This window comes from Pleuronectes platessa, chromosome 16 (assembly GCF_947347685.1).
Source record: "Pleuronectes platessa chromosome 16, fPlePla1.1, whole genome shotgun sequence".
Classification (NCBI taxonomy): Eukaryota; Metazoa; Chordata; class Actinopteri; order Pleuronectiformes; family Pleuronectidae; genus Pleuronectes; species Pleuronectes platessa.
This window is the reverse complement of record NC_070641.1, coordinates 10,896,187-10,918,836: the sequence shown is the minus strand read 5'-3', so window position 1 is coordinate 10,918,836 and position 22,650 is coordinate 10,896,187. Positions and strand designations below refer to the sequence as shown.

The window sequence follows — 22,650 nt, the reverse complement described above, 5'->3', positions numbered from 1 at the left end:
GGCCTTCAGTTCAAAAGTGCTAATTCGCACTGCTCTGTGGCATTTCAAAAGTTTGCCTGAAAGCTGTCTGACACCTGGATAGAGACTTGGCTTCAGGGGATCTTTCAGACAGAGGCGCAGTGTCTTAGATTTCTGCCCCCTGACGGATCCCACTGTCGGGCTGCCTCTGCTCCTGGCTGATGTTTCCCTTATGTGAGATTTGGCTGATCCCCATGAGGACTGGGGTTGTGCAGTACAAGCCCGAACAAATAACACTGATTACATGTTGTAGGATCATCAGAGATGATGATGATGATGATGGTGTGGTGGTGATGAGAATTGGAATAGGAGCCTATCCACGCCTGACTGCTCTTATCACAGGCTTTTTGTATAGTTAGAGCTCCCTCCAGAAATTAAATTGAAGGTAATGGAATTTGGGTCGAGATCCCAGAAGTTTGAGTAAATTGCACTTCTATTTTAAGGAATTTTAAGAGCACGAGTAATTCCCATTTGGCCTGCAGCAGCGTCCCGCACTGCATGCTCGGATATTTTGGGAAAACAGAGATCTGCACTGCGTTGAAAAGGAGGCAGCAGAAGATGTGAAGTGGTGATTACAGGCGTCTGGGGCTGCTGAATCATCGCCTGCTCTCATGGCTGGCTCTCAGAAAGCAGTAATCTGCAAAATACAAACATCTAGAAGAGGCCTCGTTGTGTTTGAATCTACAGCTCAACGTCGAGCGGAAAGCAAAAACCGAAATCGACTCTTTTATTGAGGTCAATCACCCACAGATAAAACACTGAGCTCTAGAGCCCCAAAAGCATTCCTAGAACGACTGATCAGCATCTAAATAAGGAGGAGCTGTGAGCTTTGCATTTTTCAAATGTATTTATTTAGCTTTTTATTTCAAGGTTATTTTATAGACTCTCTCTTGTCTCTCGAAAATATGTTTTAACTCGAGGCTTATTAACAGATGGAAAAGACAATGAATCTGAGGTGAAGGAAAAGTACAGAATGGTGGTTTATTGGAGATATGGAAAATCTGAGTTTTTGAGAGATGGATTTAAAATTCATTCTGCAACGATATTATAGTAACAGAATTTCCCCCCTTTATTCAACATCATGTACAATATCAGTCATCAAAAATCAGAATGCAATAACAGTGGCACAATGACAATAGAAATAGTAATAATTAGACAGTAAAGCACTGTATGCATTGGGGCATGGATACCATGTGATTGACAGCTAGTTACGTCCAATGGGTGTAGGCTGCAGGTGTAGGTGGGTTAGCAGCGTCCTCGAGCTCTCAGTCAGGCTCCACCCCCGGCTCCTCAAAAGATGGTCAGCTCTGTTTTCAAAACTCTTAAAATGGTGCGTGGCCAAAATTTCAAACCTCAGGGTTTCAAACAGCTTTTCACAAACCAATCTGTGACGTTATGGTTGGTTGCCATTTTTTTTCAGGGCCAGAATATTAAGTTTGAGTGCTAAAAAGTTAAAAAAATAAAGAAGTTCTTACTAGATCATCTTTTTTTGAGCAACTACCAATTCCAGCCAGTCCACAAAGCAGGGTTGTATAGATAGATTAAATATATGACCAATAGTTGGAGAAACAAAGTAAGTACTCCAGCAGCTCTGAAAAGGATTTGGTGTAATTGACTTTCCCCACAGACCGATACAGTTTACTTTGTCCTTGCAGCCTTCACTCTTCTGTTTCATGAGGGCGGGGTTGTCCAAGGCTGCCTCCCAAGTCCTTCATCCTCCTTTATTCCCTTAAAGGATAACGACTTGAACTGGAACCTCAATTAGCCACGTGTCAAATTGGGCCCCAGTCAAAAAGAGTTCCTTGAAACAAGAACAATTGATTTGATTGGACAACACCAGGCTGTATTTTGGGTAATGCCTTATCTTGATGATCCTTGCGGGAGGGGTACAGCAGTGATGGCACCACAGCGGCTGCAGGGTGCTGATGTCTACTGTGTGAGTGTGTGTTCCTCGTGACAGGGAAAAATCTAAAGGCACAATAGCCTTTCCTGGACTTTGGATTGAACCCAAAAGGCACAGTATTCAGACCCTTGTATAATGATCATGCCTCTCCCAGAGGAGCTATTGTCATCTCAAGGACATAAGAAAGGATGAGTAATATTCAGATTTGTCGGCCTGGATGTTTCCCAGGTTCATGTCGGCTCAGGGAACAGGGGCCTGATGGCTGAACAGAACAATATGACACTGAGAGCTGCCTCACCTGGCTTAACTGTCTGTAAAACACGTGTCATTTACATTCGGTCACATTTGATCCCCCTTATCGATGCGCGGTGAGGCAAATGGTTGTAGCCGTGGACTCGGAGGAGCACTGTGTGACTCAGGGTGATGAAACATTTTGAAATCATGACAAAGAAAAGACAAAGTTTGTGTCACAGCTCGAGAATACATCATGTCTGAATGACACAGGATGGAAACCATTATCATTTGTCTCCTTAGCACTCAAAATTTGTGCTGTGCAATTTCCATAAGCCTTTCCACAACTTCAGACAGTCTCATTTTAAATAATAGCTTATTATTAAAATCATCCAATACTATTGTATCCCTATCTGAGGTGCATCAGCTCATCCAATAGAGCGACGAGAATCTTAAGCTTGAGCATCAGAAAACTGTACCTGAGTCGGTTAATCAGGTAGTTTGTAAACTCGGAGCATAAACGGCCGTATTGGTAAAACCTCCGGCAATACAAGACAATCTTCAGAACAGTCATTGAATGTTTTCCAGTGTGACAGATAACAGATTATATCTCAGCAACATGAACTTGCAGTCCGCTCAGAGGCTCCTCTCCCAACTCACTCACCGTACGTGTACAGAATCTGTAAACATCGGAACGAATGAATCATCGGCAGCAGCAAACATTACACGTTTCGCTTCTGCACACTCATATTCGTGTTCATCTTGCAATCGTCTTGTACAGGAAAAAATATATTTCTTTTAGCAGATTGACTCATCCGGTGTGGAAAACGGCCCCACAAGAAAACGTGCGAGTCACTCAATCGGAAACTCTCTCTGCTTCATGTTCTGCTCTCGTATCATTTTTCTCTGGAGCACTCAAGTCACAGTCTCACCTATTGACTTTAGTGTGTGAACATATTTCCCCCTATAGTCTGCAGTTGTGTCAGTGGGTTGTACATGATGGGGAAAGGCACAGTCGCATAACAGCAAGAAGGGTTCTGGTTCAAATCCCGGCTTGGCTGTTTCCCTGTGTTTGTGTGGGTTTCTTTCTGGGTAATCCGACTTCCTCCTTCATGCAGAATGGGGTGAGGTCAATTGGATATAGTCTTTAGGTGTGAATGTGAGCTTGAATGGTTGTTTCTCTTTATATGTCTGCCCTGTTATATGCTCTCACCCATAGTCAGCTGGGATTGGCTCCAACTCCCCCGTGACCCTTAAAGGATAGACGGTATCGATAATGGATGGATGGTATAAAGTGGGATTGGAAACTCTTTCACTGAGCCTCAGGTTTCTTGATACATTACAGACATAATAGTGAATCACTTGTCTTCCCAAGGTAATCACACAGAAAGGAAGGAGGACTGTTTGTTTCTTTAAAAATGCATCTTAAATCAGAAGACTAGAAAAGGTAGGAAGACCCGTGCCATGTTCTGAATGGTCTTTTGTTATTTTCCTCAAACAGCCAATCTGTTAGTCTTGACCCTGCAGAAGGGAGCACACTGTCTTCATGTCCGTATCATCTCTTTCTTCTGTTCCTCCTCCCGCTGCCTACGGTGGTCTGGTGCCTGAGATCTGAACAAGGAGAGAACAATTAGAAGAGGGAACAGTGTGATGGATGGATAAGGACAATTGTGTGTGTGTGTGTGTGTGTGTGTGTGTGTGTGTGTGTGTGTGTGTGTGTATCTGCGGCTTTCCCGGCATGTGTGTGGTCATTTTCAGTTGAGCCTCTCCGGTATAGAAAGTGACAGTAGTGAATGTTAATGCTGAATACAGCAGCCTCCATTGGAGGGCAGCTCTCCTCACTGAATCCCCTGGACAACTGCATCCTGGGAGAATATGAGGCCAGAGAACAGCAGGAAGGAGGAAGGAGTGTTTGCAGCTTCTGGCCATCTGACCTTGTGGGTAGATTTGCATCGAGGTGTGTCAGAGCTGGTGAGATGTAACAGTTATTATAAGGTGATGCAGTATGCTGTATTCGTGCGTGTTAGCTGGTTGCATTAGTCAAGGCTCGCCCTGTAACTGAACACACATACTGCTGCGCTCTTTGGTCGTATCTCACCACGGGTCCAAATGCAGTGGTTATGCAAGAGTGTATAAGGTTGTGTTTGGAGGTTTGAATTCCCATAGACTGGCGCAGAGACTTTTCATGTGGAGCTACTGGAGAAAAAAAATCCCTCTGGTTGTCTTGCACTGTGTGGTTTCTTCATTTTTGCCTCCCTTGCCGGAGTGGATGCCGGTGTTGTTTCAGGGCTCTTGCTGCTCCAGCTTCACTGTATTCGCTTTCATCTTTTCACGGCGGTGCTTTCCGCGCCTGTGTTCCGTGTAACCTTGCACTGCGTCAAGATGCTGTCATCCACCGAGCTCAGCCTATTTATACTTTTTGTGATCGTGGGCTCGATTCGTCGTTCGCCCACTCCGAATGATGCATTCACCCGCTCCGAATGACAAACTACACACTATTCTGCGTTTTGCTTTTGGGGTCTAAAAAATCTGAAAAAGCAGCATTTTCACGTTGCAGTTGATGTTGATCTCATGAGATTAGATTATGATCATGCTGCAGTTTTCAGTCACATAACAAGCAGGACTTCATATTTTGTAACTATAACACAATCCGTTAAAATTAGCCAAATATTACCTAGCTCACCTGGCGTTGTCATGCATTGACTGTACAGGCTCAAGTTGAGGGTTGATGCTGATCCACTCTTTGTTCTGTGTCTTCCCCAATTCTCTCTTCTCGTTTCGTCCTTGATCTGTCCTGTCAAGAAAAAGGGAAATAATATCTTTGGTGATTGTGGTCTTGTATTGTCAGTTAAATCTAAGCTGTTTAAGTAATAATTCACAGAGGGACCAAGCTAGCTCATGAGGACTGTAACTGTTTTTAGTCAAGGTTTTATCAGAATGCTCATGCAAGACGGGGAGCACAGTATAACATGAGTATGTTAGCATGTTACCAGGCTGACTTCATCTTTTGGCACCGAGCGTTGCTGTGCTGAAGTGAAGCCTCACAAAGAAACAAGCTGGGCTCGGCTTGACTGTGAAACTCGATGCATTGCAAACTGATGCAAAGTGCATGCATGATGCATCCTGTAGAAGTCAAACTGAGAAGACTTGCTGCTAAAATATGATGACACCATGAAGTTTCTAATGTGCGGCTACAGCAGTAAGGTCTGATTGAACTTCTAACACTAATCTGTTTCTTTTTAAGTTTTATTGTGACAGAAGCAGTCGATCATCGATATTAATCAACGCCTTGGGCCAGTGTGCATGAAGGAGCTTGTTGTCTGCAGGGCTATTCTGTATTTCTTTTTGCCACTATGGCTGATTGTCGCCAATGAGGATTCACAGATGGTGCCATTTTTCTTCTTGGCCTGGCACAGATGGCAGGAGATGAGGAAATGTTGGGCTTTTAGCTCATGAGCTGAGTATGTAGCCTAATTGATTAGAGCAAGATTTTTTGAACAATTAAATTGTCTTTATGGATTCAATGAGTGACTGATACTGTTTTACTAATAATATAATTCATGCATTTGGTTTTATTTTAAAATGTCTGCTTTTACTGATCCCTCCAGACAGCAACCATTTGTCACAGGTTTGCTGGTCCATCATCCTCTCTGACGTGAAAGCCCCGCAGGATTCAGTTTGGTGTTTAGCTCCAGTGGCTGCACACACCACATGCACCTTTATCGATGAGCCGGTCTTAAACCGCGACAACCGTATAACCTGACCATGACACGGAATCAAGCAGACCCCAGACATCTCCCTTTCCTCCTCCATACGAGCAACTGTTGATCTCAAATCCTGCACAGATGTTACCGAGGCCATGTGCTTGTTTCAAAGATGTCGAGCTGCTTGTTGTGCCACCGTGTCCTCGTTCATACTGCCTGTTACCTAGTGTGCATTGCCGCGGGGTGTCTTTCTGCAGGTTACAGTGCAAGCACGGACTTGTCACTCTCACATTCCACTAATGCTGTAAACTAATGCACACATACTCACTGCTGCACAGAGAAAGCTTTGTGTGCATGTGTCAGTGTCATTTGTGTGTTCATCTCCTATGGAAGGTGCACGTGTCTACATGGTCTTTGCGCTGTATGTTTGCAGCAGAGCACAGTACGTGTAGTTACTGACAAAGAGAGGCTTCACTCAGCTTTGAGAATATATAGGATCTGTGTTTTTGGGGTCTGGAGGATTTGGTGCACAGGTCTCATGAAAGCCCAGTTTGCCTCCGCTCGGCCAGAGCTCAGCAAGTTGAATGTTCTCTCTATCAGTTTGTATATTTATGTTTTCTCTGAAGGGGTCGGGGGGGGGGACGACACTGTGGAATGTGATACTGTGCTATCAGCTCTCTCCGGGGGCTAGGAAAATAAGGGAGGGGGAAATGCATGAGGTCCTGATGCCAGACGTGGAGGTCAGGGATGTGGATCTTCTTGATAAAAATAAGGTAAAGTAAAAGAAGATTCAAATTGGCATTTTTTTCCAAACCATTCCAAGTTTGGAAATACCTATCTTCTTCAAGTTCAACCTCCATCATATTTCACCTAATCTTTTTTACAGAGCAATGCAAACGTCCATTTCATGTAGAAGCCTAGTTCAATAGCAAATATGGAATAAAATCAAAAGTCACAAACCAAAACAAAAGTTTTGCCTTCCATACAACTGCATCTGCAATAAGTAATATAATAGTTAAAGCAAACATTTTAAAATGGGCATACACCAAAAATTACGGAAAAAAAACGAAAATTTAAGATTTGTAACAAGTGCTGGAAGTCAACAACAAAAAAACTCCCCAACTCCAGCTCCTGCAACCGTAGCAACTCTGTAAGTGAGCAACCCAGAGTGACAGTTGATTCTGGCTAATGATGAACTATTAATGCACATTATTTCCACCAACTCATGTTCATTTCTGGTTCTACGGCGGTTGCAGCTCCAGCTGAGCTTGTCAGCAAGAAGAAAGCACCTTCAGCACACAGACGGATGGAAAATAAGTCACGAATAGAATAAATACAAGTCAAAGCAGTGACAAAACAAGCGCTGAGAAGCCCACATCCTCTCAGCACGGTAGATTCCCTGTGGTTCAACTCGCCGTACCTTCGAAAAACACAACTATTCATTTTTTTCGTTATTTTGCTGTAGTACACTGCCAGCCATTTTTGATAAATGGTGACTCCAAGTTTGGTTGTCTTCGCCTACTCGACCGACAGTCTCCTCATGAAACCACACTGAAGTTCACTTAATCCAGATGAATATTTTGATTTACACCACAGTGCACACACTCATAAATCTCTAGACAATACTGATATCTCTGACTGAATTTGAGTTCTATGAATTATTGATACTTTTTTTTATGATTTATCTATTTATGTTTATTGTTTGGTTTTGCACCTTGTATGTTGTTTGTTCTGCTGGTTGTATTATTTGTTTCTCAAGTGGTTAATGTCGTCATGAAAAAACAAAATCAAAAAAAACATTGAAAAGCTAAAAAGCTCACGTTTTTTAATAATAATAATAATAACTTCATTTGTATAGCCCTTTTCAGAACAAGTAACAAAGTTATCTACAACCAACATTATGAGGCAAACAACAATCAGAATAAAACTTACATATTATTCTTATTATTATAGAAATAAAGATACAGATTATAAAGTGACCTCACGTATCAAGTAAAATCTTTTATGAAAAGATATGTCTTAACAAGTGGGATAAAACGGGTAAGCGATTCTGCAAGTCTAATAATAAGTTCCCATCAAGCCACGGTGTCCTTTCTATTTGACCAACTTATTCCTTATTAATGCCACAGTATGTATAATGGCGGATTCCAATTAGCCTGAACAGACAGAGCAGGTCAGTCTGAGTAAGCGGGTGCAGCTTCTGAGCCCAGGGTGACCCAGCAGTCAACACCTCTGACAGCGTGTGGGAGAGGAGCACTCGTTATCATGAGCCCTTTTTTTAGATGGAGGCAGAGGTGTGCTCGCTCACAGTCTGTAAAACTGGAATCCAATTTCATTTTATTTCTCTCGATGTGTGAGATTGTTTTTTAAATCCCGGTGGCTGAATACACACTAACCCAATTGGGGACCAGATTTGCGTCCTCACAGGGCCAAGGTTTGAGGATTTAGGTTACAGTTAGAGGAGGGTTAAGAGTTAAAATTAGACGTTTAGCTTAGTTGGGTGTCCACACGGGGATAGTGGGGAAATTGTGCGTGTCTGTGTGCATGCTTGTCTCTGAGCAGTAGTCCTGACTCTGAGTGCATGATTCTTTTGAATGTGTGAAAAGGTTAGACATGCGACAGGCAGGTTGGTTTGGTAATCAAAGAGAATCGAGGTCAGTGTGTGCAGCTCTGATTGTCAGCGGGTTGGCGGTTGCTAAGAGGTGTGGGTGGCACACAGCAGGCGCCCAAAATAAACACAAGAAACTCAATTAAACTAAATCAGACCGCGTAACATTGGATTCCGAAAGCGTCACATCGAAAACGCTTATAGCTGCTAAAGTTGGATTGTGTTACGCTGGGAACTTCGAATTAGAACATTTGTTTAGAAAGAAGTCTCATTAATTGTCTTTGAAAGACTTAAATGTAGCCATATCTTTTCAAACGAGATGATATTGTTGAGCGGACATTGAGGTGTTTTCTTAAATAGGAAAACTGATTCAGATAATTGAGATGAGAAGGTGTCTTTAGTTTGGATATTTTGGGGAAACTAGCTTGTTTGTTGCGAGTTACAGGAGAACAGTGATTTCACAACCATTTCACTTACCACTGAATATGAAAAACACAGCAGTTATATCATAGATCATGTCTATAGGACATTCATGGTCACAAAAGTGACTTATTGATTGTTCAGACCCTGGGGGGGATAAAGGATGTGGATTGTTGGGGGCCGATGGAATAATGATAAATTGGCAATTATTCCTAAAATGTCACCATCAAACCTGTATGAAAAATTTGATAAACAATTTATCAATGAACTTTCTTACCGCTGTCAAGGTTATGTGTCACCCCTGCCTGTTTGTTTGTTAGCAGTATTACACAAAATCTGAGAAAAACCTATTGAATTATAACAAGGGTTGGGAACAGGACGTTTGTTTTACTTTGTTTAACATTGTGAGATAGGGAGTTCTTCAACATATATATCATTTTTTTTAAATTAAAATATCAGGCATATTTAGGTTACATTCATGAGCCAAATAAAAATCTTGTTCTTGTGAATTTAAATTTGGTTTTATAAAGAGGACTGCTGGGCCTTGGTGGAGGTATGCGCTCGCTTTAGTGGCATTCTAGTAAAAATAAAACTAAAATTGCCATTATTTAAGTAATACAAATATTTCCAATTGTTTTTATTTATCTATTAAAAATATATGTATTTAATCTCATGCATATATTTTCAACAGTATACACATTTTGATCACCCAGACTGTAAAATTGGTCAGGCTCTAGCCCTTACAGCACATGGACATAAATCTCAATAAATACCGCCTATTGGGCATGTCCTGAATGTTAAATGCCCCGTGCTGGACCAGCAGTTCGGGAATTACATACAGATCAATGTCAACGTTGCTCATCAGTGGAAAGATAAGAAGAGTGAGAGAAGAGGAGTTAATCAGCCCGAGAGGGTGAGAAGCCTGAAAAGGCAGAGCTGGACAAAGATGGCGAAATCAGCCCGAGTGAGAGGACACTGTCTGTTCTGCAGCTACACACCATTAGCACCTTCAGCTGGCTGTAATGCTGAACCGTCTTCTCCCACCGGCTCAGTCACGAAGCAGGGAGGACGCAGGCAGAGTCGGGGAAGTGAGGCGCAGATGAAGGGAGAGAGAGAGAGAGAGCAAGAGAGAGTGAAGCCATACATTTTGCATGCACATGCTTCAGTGAAGCCGCGAGGGCGCTCCTCTTCCTGCCTGCCTGGCCTCGTTTCAGGCCTCGTCTCTTCATCCATGAGAGGTTTGAAATGACAGAGGCGGATTTTCCACCAGATGTTTTCAGACAAATGAAATGAAAAATAGTACTTGTGTAAAGACTGGGTGGATCCTGTTTGCCTTGACAGTGTGCGTGTGTGTGTGTGTGTAATGTGTGTGTGTTTTTTAAGCAGTGGTTATGTGCCACCTTCAAGCTACATGTAATAAGTGGTTCGTGAGACAAAACAAAACTGTGTCCGTCCATCAGATTATGATCAGTCACAGGGATTGTTTTGAGCCATGCATGTGGGTGTGGGTGTTTTATTTTCTTAATTAAGTGGCACTCTCTCCCTCGACAGATGATTCTTGATTAATTTATTGAATAATTGCTGCTTCACGAGTTCCAGAGACCAAGATGACATCAAACATAATGGATTGATCTTTCTACTAAGTCAAAAAAGTTTAAGTTGATATAAAGACCAGTTAGTAAGACATTCATTAAATAGTATTAATTGATTTAAATAATTGGCTGATTCAATTTTTAGCGATTGGCTAAGTATTTGACAAATTGAGTTTGAAGCAGTGAAGTCTGTGTTCTTGTGCTTTCAGGGATCCTAGTCTCACTTCTCTCTTTTTTTCTCACTCATTTGATTTTCTGTTTAATTCCAGTCACACGCGTTACCCTCATTGTTTACCCAACAGGCAGAGTGAATATCCACAACCAAATAGAAGCCAGATCAGCAGAACTCCCCTTCTCTCCACAGACTCTATGAATACACACGCAGACCATTGCTAAAATGACTCCATCCTCATGAAATTCGCCGTTGTGTCATAATCTTATTCTGCAGCATGGTGCAAACAGCAGTGCAGGAGAGCTGTGATGTATTCAGACAGATTTCAGGACATTCTAGGCAGAGAACTGGACAGAGTAAACCCAGTAGGCTGTGAGTGCACCCTTATCTCTCTGTATCCGCCATTTTCTAAGAATTTCTATATATGCATCAGGTGTTCGTGTTCATGTTTATCTAATCAAAATGCATTTATTCAGTTCAGAGTGTGTATGAGTGTGTTTTTGTGCGTGTGTGTGTTTGTGCTCAGCGGTGTGATTGCAGATGAGCTAAATAATCACAACTGTTGCTACCGATTGATGTTCGGCTTCTGTGAAAAAAGGGGGACATTTCCAGGAAACTGCTGAATCTGGTAAACACAGAAAAACAGATCAGGCTCATCTAATGCATGTCAGTCATCTCCGTCACCGCGGGGAGTCGGTGTTCACACTGCATTCAGACACCTCATGCTGAGACTGATAAAACTCCCTTAGGTTGTGCATATTTGTGTGTCTGTTAAAGGGCTGGAAACAGGTGCACATCTCCTGATTTGCCCATCTTTGTTTACATTGCTTGTGGCTGTGTTCTTGCATGTGTGTGTGTCAGTTTATTATTGTTTATACTGGGGAAGAGGTGTGGTGCTGGCGACAATGTCGGCCCCCATGGTGCATCCTCTGTCTTACCTACCACTTAACACCGCAGACTCCAAAGACCCATAGACCCGTAATGTGTGCCTGTGTGCTATCGCAGACAGAGCAGATGACGAAAAACAGTGGAGATGAAAGGATGAGAAACAGAGGTCTGGTTATGGACGCAGGGGGGAGGGGGAAGGGGAGCTGGAGCAGGTGATGGCGAAGATAGAGAAGCGAAGAGAGAGAGAGAAGTAGCTGACATAAGCCTGGAGAGGTCAAGGTGAACGCTGGAGGGAGTGAGGGGTGTTTACGTGACACAGCCTGATACAGTTGGCTGGTGGGGGAAGACAAATGGCCGAGGAGGAGGAGGAGAGGAACTTCGGGGAGGAGTAGGACGGTTGACGTGATGGTCAGCTGAATCTTGAGGCTGGCCGGGTGCCATTAGATAAGCAGTTAACTGCACAGCAATCCAATTATAAGCTAGTTTATCAAACAGTGATGCTCGAAGCACCGGAGTGGAACATAGGTGAAGGCCAAACCTGCACATCCCAGGGCAATTTCAGGCTCCAAGCACAGGCATACATTCAGACACACACACACGCACATGCACTGTTTGCTAATGTTGTCGAATGCATGTCCTTGTAACAGGATGTGCCACTCCTCCCTCTCCTCCTGCTCAGCCCCTCCCTGCCTCACCGCCAGACACGAGAGAGACAGATAGAGGGGGAGAGGAGAGAGAGGATCACATTTCCCACAGTCAACGCTGCATAGGTGATGTAGAAACCTGGCAGCTGGCTATCAGTCATGAGCATCTTCCAGCCCGGCCCACGACAGTCACCTCCACAACCTCCTCCTCTACCTCAAGTATTGATTCTCAGACTGACAGGAGTCGTGATCGGCAGCAGAGAGATGCAGTGGCTTGGTTTTCCTGCCCTGCCTGGTGATATACACCTGTATGTTATGGCTGTCATGTATGTAGGGCCATTAGCGTGCTTGCGGTATCAGGTCAATTGCTACATCTCCTGTTGATGGAGCCCTTGACTGGAAATAAATTGAAACAGATGCCTGTAGCGTGGAAATGTCATTGACCGAGCCGGGGCTGTATACTTAAGTATATCCCTGCAGCCCCTGTATGGGGGGTGGTGATGGTGGTGGTGGTGGTGGTGGTGGGGGCATGCACACCTACGGGACCCCAGCTTTCCGCAATGCAAAATAACAGCACCACAGACCCTGTGTGACTGATGTTAAATTGTACTCGACACATCACGCAGCACACGTGTACTGTGCATGCCAGCAGCAGACACCACTACACAGAAAAACAGGTTGAAAAAACACTAGTTATTCCCAGAAATGACACAATAAACAATTAACGGTAGAATTTACGGCCAAACCTCCTAAAAATAACATCAATGTCTGGAATGGAAAATCCTGCAAGCTGTGAAAATTGCAGGCCATCACATGATAACAGGTCACTATTAGCTTAAAAGCCCACTCACAGCTGAATAAGTGGGTCCTTTCCGTCTTCGAAAATATAAACCTGCGGCACTTGGCAGCTTGGAATCTATCGTTTGCTTATAATCTTTATTGCTATGATAACGTTGGCGAATTTGTAATTTTTAAAACAATTAGTCACACACAGCAGTTGATGAAAGCAGGCTTCTCACGTTTCACAAGCGACCGCTGGCCAGCTGAAACGACAACTGTTGGTGGCAGATTTGAGTAGCTTGTTAATTAAGCTTTAGAGTTTCTTTTTTAATTAAATTTTCTTTTTTTCTTTCGGGCATTTTAGCTTTTACTAGTGGAGTGCCTGTTCTAAACATGCCTGTTTGGAATGGGCTGTTGGCTGGTTGCAGCTTTTCTCTCTCTGAAAAAAGTGACCTGCAGTAATTGTGCCGTGGCGAATACACACTCAGTCCACAGATTCCTGAAGCTGCACCTTTGCTGCTACACAAAATGCAGCTCACTCCCGAAATGGACAACCAGCTGTGGTGTGTTGTCCTGAGCAACAACATCACTTTTGAGAATTGTTTCTCGCTGCAGAGTGCCGGTCCCCTGTTTATTCAAAATGCAGTAATAATGAATATATCAATACATGTGTTCTACAATAGACAGACAGAGATTTCTGGAAATACTAGATAGATAAAAACAGAAGACCATTCAGGCCCATGGTTGGACTTGACTTTGTCTTAAAACGATAATCTTACACAAGGGATCGTGTGTAGTAGGGACTTGAAAGCAGCTGCACTCACTGTCTTGTGTATGTGTTGGTCTGAACGACACCCACAGGTAAATCCGAGGGCACCTTCTCGCCTGCCGCATATCAATGAGTCATCTCTCTTCAATTTCTTCACATTTGCATGGTGTTTGATGGAGGAGACACATCATTTCATGCCTCTGGTCAAACACCCAGTGTGTGTCAATATTAGAATCAATGCCCCCCCCCCCCCCCCCCACCCCCGAAAGAAACTATTCTGATCCATTCCCCGAAGGCAGACTGGCAGTGCCACCTGACTGCTCCACCCGGTGATTTTCCACTTTAGGCATCTGTCAAAAACCATCACACCGCCGATTGAAGCGTCTGCATCAAGCATCAGCTGCAAGCGTACGTGTGCTCTACTGTATCGTCGCTCGTGTCTGGTGTGAAAAATGAACCCGTAACGATACCCAGGAGCTCTGTCGGTATCGTCAGTCATACCTTCAGAGCGACTCCCACATGCTCATAATGACGGTGGAACAGGCCATTGCATTCAAAATAGCATCATGGAGTCAGGCTCTCCTGAAACTAGAGATCTACAAGCTAAGGCTATCATGCATTTCAATATATAGTTTGTGTTTTTTAATAAATGTAATAGGTATAACATTTTGTTTGTTTGTTTGGCAGACTGCATGGTACCAGGTAGAATGCTGGATAGATTTATAAGAATGAACAATCCCAACAGTCACCATAATCGCTTTCAGTTTATTTTGGGCTGTTTTGTGTAACTACCGAGTCACGGCTTTGTCTGCTTCTGGAGCATATGACGGAAAGTGAAAGAGGATGTGGCACTGAAAATTGTTTTCTCTTCACTTTAGAAAAGCAGAAGACGGTAGACAAACAATCAGCCGGAAAAGTGTTGAGTCGGCCGTATTTGCTTGTGCATGCTTTGTCTGAGCCGAACAGAAGACGGGACATCTGTGAGGTGATGCCTCGTGAGGATTTCTCCCTGTATCGGCTTTTATTTTGGAGGGATGAGGGACACTGCTTGGAAGGGAGGGGGGAATCTAGGGGACAGGTGGACCTGATGCCCATGTCTTTAAGTGAAGAGAGTTTGCATGTTCACCCTTTGTCTTTGTTGGTTTTCTGTGGCTACTCCGGCTGACAAGATAATCTCCTGATGTTTATGTGACAATGCAAATGTCAGAGTTCGAGGTTAGAGGTACTTTCTCCCGAGTTTCTCCTTCCAGCCCCCTAGTAAATATTCTGGATAATGTCCGGGTGATGTCATGTCTGCCTTGTTCTGAATGTGTCTGAGTGGAGAACCCTCTGCTGCGCTCTTCCTGTTCTTCATGCAACCTGATGGAGAAAGTCTGGACCCAATTGTGCAAACATTAGCCAGACTTCATGCCTGAAAGCTGCTCCTCTCAGTTCTGCGATACACTGATGACCTGTACCCGGCCTCTTGCCTGATGTCAACCGGGATTAGCTCCAGCATCCAGTGACCTTCAAAGAATTAGCACTATAGATGACAGACTATTTATTTTTACCAACTTTTGTAATATGGTGCAGGCTTTGGTGAATATTTTCACCTTGCATGCTCACATCACGCTGACTCAGCATTCGGAGAGAGACACAGAGAGAAACAGACGCTCTGTAAGTGCACTAATGGAAGCTCCTTCCTACCCTGGATCCTCACTCATATGACAGATAGAATTTGAAATGGATCTTGACAGACTGTCGAGAACATCAAGTGAGTGAGGGAAAAAGGTGCGATTTCAAAAGATTATTTCATTCCTTTTCTAACTCTGCTCCAGCTATGACCCCTCAGCACTCTCATCATCTGCCCTTCCACTCACGTCTGAATTAGCGACTGTTACACAACACAGAGGCGAAACACCCACAGCTTCACCTACCTTCTCTCACACTCTCATCAACCTTTTGTATTGATTCCCCTCTGCATTTTGGCTCAGTTTGTTCAGAGTTAGAGCAGGATGATTCACGTCCATTGTTTTCCTTCATGCATCGCTGGTGCACACTGACACCGGTGTCCTTCAGGCCACCTCTGCACTGCTCAGGAACTGAATGTACCAGAATCAGTGAGTGGTGAGCCGGGCCTCGGTCTCACCCACATCTTTTTACCTGATCATGATCGTCATAAATCTAGCTCATAGAGACTGTAGAACAAATGTTTAATTCTGAATACAAATGTTATTTAACTATCTTATAAAACGTACAAGGCTATTTATTAAGAATTTCTATACTAATGTTGTGAATAACTGAATTCCGGTTCTGCTTAAAGCCTGTGCCAACTATTAAAACATTTTTACACTGCTTGGGGATATTCCTCTGAGTGACGCTTTAAACTGTTATAAATAAAAGAAACCTTAGTAACCATTCATCTCTTCATTATCTATACAGCCAATCCCAGCTGACCTTGGGTCAGTCCATTACAGGCCCGACACACGGAGACAAACAACCATTCATGCTCACATTCACAACTAGAGATATTTTAGAGTCTCGAATTAAACTGCATGTGTGTGGACTGTGGCCCGGTAGTCCAGGAAAAACAAGAGACTTAACACAGAGGCCCGTTGTTCGGCCGTCAGGTTCAATCTCAGAACCTACTTGCTGTGAGGCGACAGGGGGGACCACTATACCGCCATGCCTCATTGTCAAGCAATATAATTCAGTCGGACCAGAGACTAAGAAGTATTGTGCAGGTGCACAGATATGCAGATATGTACATAAAATATGCTTGTCCATATTTGCTTGGTCACAGATCTGATAGAACATGTATTAGTGTCATTTAAGTGTTACAGACCTGGACCAGTAGTGGTTGCTACTAGCAACAGGGTGTTCAGTTGACTCATCACTCCCCCGTTCTCTGTGCCCTATATAACAGACACTCAAAAGTGAGAAGTAAATTACAATTGTATTATCATTTGGTGACGTCTGCAGAGACACAGAGGTTTCAACATGTGTAAAGTGACATTTCTGTTTTATCGAGTGAATTATTAGTACAGAAATGAATGAGAGAACAAAGCAGTGATTTCAGTCACAGAGACAGAATCCACACACTCACATTAAATGGTGGACAGTAAATTCAATACACCATATCGTAAAATAAGAAGTGATTTCAAACGCTACCCGGCTCATGATGGCCTAATAAACCAGCTCTTATAATGTTCACTTCTGTCTTGTAATTCATTTTACCGGCTGTAACTGCAAATTCATTTATTTACTAAGATGGTAATATACTGTGTTTATACAGAATACAGTTATAGGTGCAGTATATATAGTATAAATTGATGTATGTTGAAGTTGAACCATTATGATTAATCCCTTACAAGGGTTTATCATTATTATTTACTAGTTTTATTAATAATGATTATTTTGTTTTTTTATATATATATTTTAATATATATATGTATATATTTATTTATTCTACATGTTGGAGAATAGCTACTTCTTCTGTGCTCAGAATGGGTGGACGAGCTCTACGTTGCTGCTCCTTCATTTATTTATTTTCCCCCTCAGCAGAAAAACCACCAGTTTGGACAAGTGTATTTATAAACAACCATCTATACTGCATCAGCAGGGTTTTTCAGATGAGGTGGTCTTTTCATTTCTCGCTCTGAGCCACTGTTTCAACAGACCAGCGACTGTAGCACAGTATGTAAACGTTACGACTACTTCAGATTCACAGACCTCAACTAAATTGAATCAGCTGCTGTTGTAGACTTAGTCACGGCCTATACAACTGCAAAGGATCTGTACATTACCATCTTCAGCTCAGCCATAGACCGTAAACAAAGATGGACAACCCACCCCCACTTCCTTCCACTGTAGACAAAGGAAGCCAGAATAATGCAGATATGGGAGCTGCCATCTTGCGCTGATGACATAATTTGGAACCAGAACGATCATGTTGTGATGGTATGGTATCGAGGTCCCATCGATACATGTGTTTAACATGTGGCGATTCAGATCAGCCGTCAAGAATGAAGTTTCAACCCTTTTTTATAGCATTAAATAAGTAAGTAAAAGAAGAATAACCTAAACTGACAGAAAGCTACATTTATTTGACTTCTACTTTGACTTTTAAGTTTGGTCCACTCCCTATCCATCAGCATTTATGATACTGCAGCCAGCCACCAGGGGGGGATTGAGATATTTTGGCTTGACTTTTATGTCGTCTATCTTTATGCAAATTTGCAAATCAACATTCATTACCCGGATTTTGCTCTAGGCTCTAAAGAGAGGAGTGAAATATTTAGCTTAGGTGAATAAAAGGATGCTGAGTCCAGTTTCACATCATTTGGGAGGAGGTGGGGGTGTCATCTTAGCCTGCACAGAACATGCATTGTATGAACATCAATAGGCTAAGCTACCTTGAGAAAGAAAGGACAAAAGCTTCACCTTGACAGGCTTCTCTCTTGTTGTGAAAGAATGAAGCAGACCAAGCCACTTCAGGGCCTTCTTCACCCCTCTACTTAGCTCATCTCCCGTTTCCTTCAAGGCCAGGTTCAAGGCCAGTTAGCATGTATTGTGTATTGGACTCGGCCTTGTGATGTCTGAATTCAGGCTGTGATGGGTTTAGCAAGTTGCAGGGATTCTCCAAATTGAGGCTCCCTGCCATTTGTGTGACCTTGTAGACTGTGGAGCAAAAGGAATAACCCTCATACGCGGCATATTTCGATTAAGTTGTCCCCGCTTGTCTCTTTTGCAAAATATATTTTAAAACTTTCTCTTGTCTGAAACTTCACTTTACCATGAGATTGTCATATCAACACACAGCCTGTCGACACACCAGCATTATTGTATGCATCAAAGCATTTTTTTATTCGTCACCTGATGAGTTCTGCTATCTGCAGCAGCTCTGAACTCCATTAGGCAAGAAAATCATGTCGGAATCTCCCTCTATGTCTGACGTTATCCTTTAATGAATGTGTTGACAAGGAGAGGGAGAGGGAGAGAGAGAGAGAGTGCTTTCTGTATTAGGTTTGTCTCGTTTCCTTTCCTTCCTCATAATTTCCCTGCTATCTGTCACAGACAGGTTTGTGAATAAGATAAAATGCTGTATTTCAGCTCTGCCCAATTTCCCCAAGGAAAGGTCACCGATGATGAATTTCAATTACTGGTAGGTGATTGTAATCTCGGTTCAAACATAGTTAGACGCATTTCCATTGATAACATTAGGCGCTCGTTAGAAAACAAAAATCCAGGGTGTGAAGGACAGGACTCAGAGGGAGCTGGTTAGAGTGCGAGCAAAGCTCAGGAGGCCTCTGTGACTGGGGTGAAGATCTAGATGAACTGAATGTGTATGTGGTATTTAGCTTCCTGTTGTTCTCGAAAGTGAACAAATCCCTTGTCTCATCTTCCTAGAGTCCTGCTTTGACATAGTGTTTGCTCACTGATCACTATCTTACAGGATTATACAGATGGTTGGTTTTTTTCTGGCGTCTTTATGTTTGATCAGATTAGCTGCTGAGAATTTGCATCATGTAGTGTGCGTGCGTGTGCGTGTGTGTGTGCGATCTAGGTGTAACTCATGTTGCGGGGACCTAAATCTGTTTACACAGTCACTTTATGGAGACTTGTCTTCTCCAGAAGGTTTTCTTTCCACACAAAGCCTTTTAATCAGATTATTCAATTGTAAGGTAAAGTCTAAAATAAAGGTGTGTAACTCAAGACTTAGAGCGGGTGTAGTTCACTAACCAGAGAAGTCGGTGGTTCAATCCCTATCTCCCTTATTCTGTGTACAGAAGTGTCCTTGGGCAAGTAACCCCAAATTGCCCCTGACTGTTGGGTGACTGATGTGTGATAGAGAAATGTGTGTGAATGGGTGAATGGCAAAAATGTCACACTTTACAAGTGTCATCAAGACTAGAGAAGTGCTATAAATACAAAGTATTTAATATTTACCATATAAACATGTTGTTCCCCACAAGAGTAAACTAAAAGCAATGGTGGGTCTCAGGGAAAGTTAATGTAATATCCTCTGAATTCACAAATCTACCAAATGGCTGTCACATGCCCTCGCGGTGCAAACCCAAAGGGAAGCAGAGAAATAACAGAAAAGCCTTTGAAGGAGGCCTTGCATACTTCCTCCTCAGGATCACAGCAACCGTCATGTTGTTAAACTTGGTGTGGTATCATTATCACCACCTTGCTGCAGTGTTACAATACTGTTAAATCCCTGCTGCACACTAAGCACACTGTATAGTACAATAGTGCGAAGCTGGTGTTTTCCTTAATGAGTGTAGTAAATCAGCATGGATGCTCACAAATGCAGCATGTTAAATCGCAATAAGCCCTTTGTACAGGAAGTGACAAAGGAGCCTTAACCTGTACGGCCCTGTAATTGAACAACTTATATTAAAAAGTGTGTCTGAAAAGAATTAACGTCAACACAAGAATGATAACAGTCTTATTTAGAAAAAACGGACTGATACCGATGTTTGGGAGTAATGAAATTCAAATACCGATATATCTGCCGATTCATATATATACAAAAAAATGGCCATGATTCTCAAGATGTAATTAAGGCTTGTTAATTTACAGTTTAACCATAAACTAACAATACATAAATAAGAAAACATAAATTCACGAAATTTACAGAACTTACATAAGGAAAATAGGCAAGGTTTATTTCTGCATATAGTCAAACATAAACTCTGATATGTCTGGGAGGAGGCTCAGAACCTCTGATATCAAGCATCCTTCACATGGGTCCATTTAAATCTAGACAAGAAATGCCAAAAGGAAGTGAACGTCAAGGGTGAGTAGCAGATGGATGAAGAGAGGAGTGATCTCACTAGTAGCCGTATCACCTCTGTATGGGCGGTCAGCGACCCCTAAAACGTCAATAGACTTTATGTTTTTTTCTTTCAAGCTCACGTAGGAATTTCATTCACAATGTGTGAAAGCATACATTATACATGGATATATCTTTTTTTTTATTGCAAAAGAATTTCCGCCTATTGTTAAATGCAAAATTGATGTTCTCTGCCATACTTGAGCTTGTCACTGCAGAGAGGAAATAGTTTATTCCAATGAATGGAGCTTTATGTTGTGTGTCTCTGTATCTCTGTATCCACTGAACCCACTCCCCCCACCCCCAAGCCCTGAGCAGCTGTTCTGACCCCGGTTCTCCTCCTCTATGCCCTTGTAACTCCCTCACACACCCACACCATCATCCACTCTGTATTGGAATTTTTTCTCCTTTTTGTAGGACACTGAGAACCATTTTCTACACTTCCCCCCTTCTCTCCATAATTAAGCAGATGCCCAACAAAAGTCGTTTTTGTCCTTGAGAGATGTGGGTAATGCTTTGACTTTGGGCATCGTTTTTACAACTGGAATACGGCATCTGTCTACGTGCCACATTGGATTTCACGTTCCATCTCTAAAGAGACTCAATGTAAATGTTGGTGCAGAATGGCAGAGTGGATCAGGGCAGCTTGGGAAGTGATGGTGGTTGGTGCTAGAGTTGTACTCCAGGCAGTATCTGGTCAACAGGTCGGAATGCTCCCTACAGAGAACGGTAATGATGGCTGCAGAGGGCTCTGCACTGCCATGTCCTCCTTTAAAAACACTGATGTGATTCTCCTGTTCAAGCTACTGCTTCTGTGGCTGCTGCCAGAATGTGCGCAACGATTTTTGTGCTCCGCAGGGAGTTGTAAAGTCAGCCACATGACGAGATAACACAACAGCGAACCAAAATAGCCTAATGGCGCTCCGTTCACTTATCAAACTTATCAAACTCGTTAGGTGCCTTCCTCCCTTTGATACAGACTTCAGCTTCTCTCTGAAGCAGTCATGTTGAGTTGATCATTTCCAAGACAGTTCTACAACTCAGAATGCAGACCAACATGTAACTGTTAACGGATAAATAACCTCAATCTGACACTGACTCTATTTGACACAGCAAAAAAAAAAAAAGAGGCAATAAACTGTTATTTTCCAAAATGAGACTGCATGGTGAATTTTAGATAACAAAGTCTCTCTGACTCTTTGAACACTGAGATGGTGGATCTGATGGAGCCCAGTCCGGAGAGGATTGTGGCTGAGACAGCCCGCAGATTGAACTCTACATCCCTAAAAGCCCCGATCAGACTGAGTGCCGGTTGCAGTTTTATTTATTGGGGGTTGGGGGTTATTATTAGGTAACCACTGAATCATCAGTCCTCATCTGTGGTTTTGTTCTATGAGGTTTGAAGTAAACTCTCACTTATTTTTTTATATATAAGCTACAAGCAAAGTGCAATTGATCTGCATTTAAGGATGAAAGTTGTTCTTGTTCTTCAAAGCAAAGTTCCGCCTCGCAATTCATCAAGCTGGGCGATAGGAAAACTACAACGTGAATGATGTTGCATGTTTATCTGCTCTTAAGTTGAATTTCTACCAGAGTGATGGGATTGATTTTTCAGCCTATAATGCGTTCAAAGCGCTTCTGCAAATATATGAGGCGCCCCAAGTGCCCAGTTCATGAGGTCCTTGCGGTGTGCAAAGCGCCTACTGCCTATTGAGAACAAAAGATGCTTCCCGCTGCAAAAACTAAACTGCGTTTTGTCGAGGCCTTAAACAGCAATTTCTATACTAAAGAACTGTGGATCGTGTTGCATATGATTATATGTTCTGGTTGCTTTCTGCTTACAACATCCCCACAAGCTGAAAATAACAATCTGGACGAAAGGAAAAGAAAAGAAAGAATGAGACACTGTACAGAACTTGCTTTAGAGCAAAACAGCAGAAGAGTTAATACCACAGATTAATGGTAGGATGATCCCTCGACTTGTCCTCGATCTCCTTCCCTTTGTCACCTTCACATCACCTTTGGCACAAGAACACATTCTCGCCAGGAGAGATGAGTCCATGTGTTACATGCAGCTCTTGGCTTTTTTGTTGAAACTGGG

The 22,650-nt window shown here is 42.8% G+C and overlaps 1 protein-coding gene and 1 long non-coding RNA gene across 2 annotated transcripts in view; one reads left to right on the top strand and one right to left on the bottom strand.

The window, feature by feature from the left end:
- The window catches only part of plcl5 (phospholipase C like 5), a 68,701-nt gene that overhangs the window by 6,213 nt on the left and 39,838 nt on the right, over window positions 1–22,650 (top strand).
- On the bottom strand, window positions 1,089–5,234 carry LOC128458576 (uncharacterized). Its single transcript, XR_008342033.1, has 3 exons — window positions 5,143–5,234; window positions 4,836–4,946; window positions 1,089–3,763 (listed from the first exon to the last, which is right to left on the bottom strand). It is a non-coding gene; the product is annotated as an uncharacterized LOC128458576 (long non-coding RNA).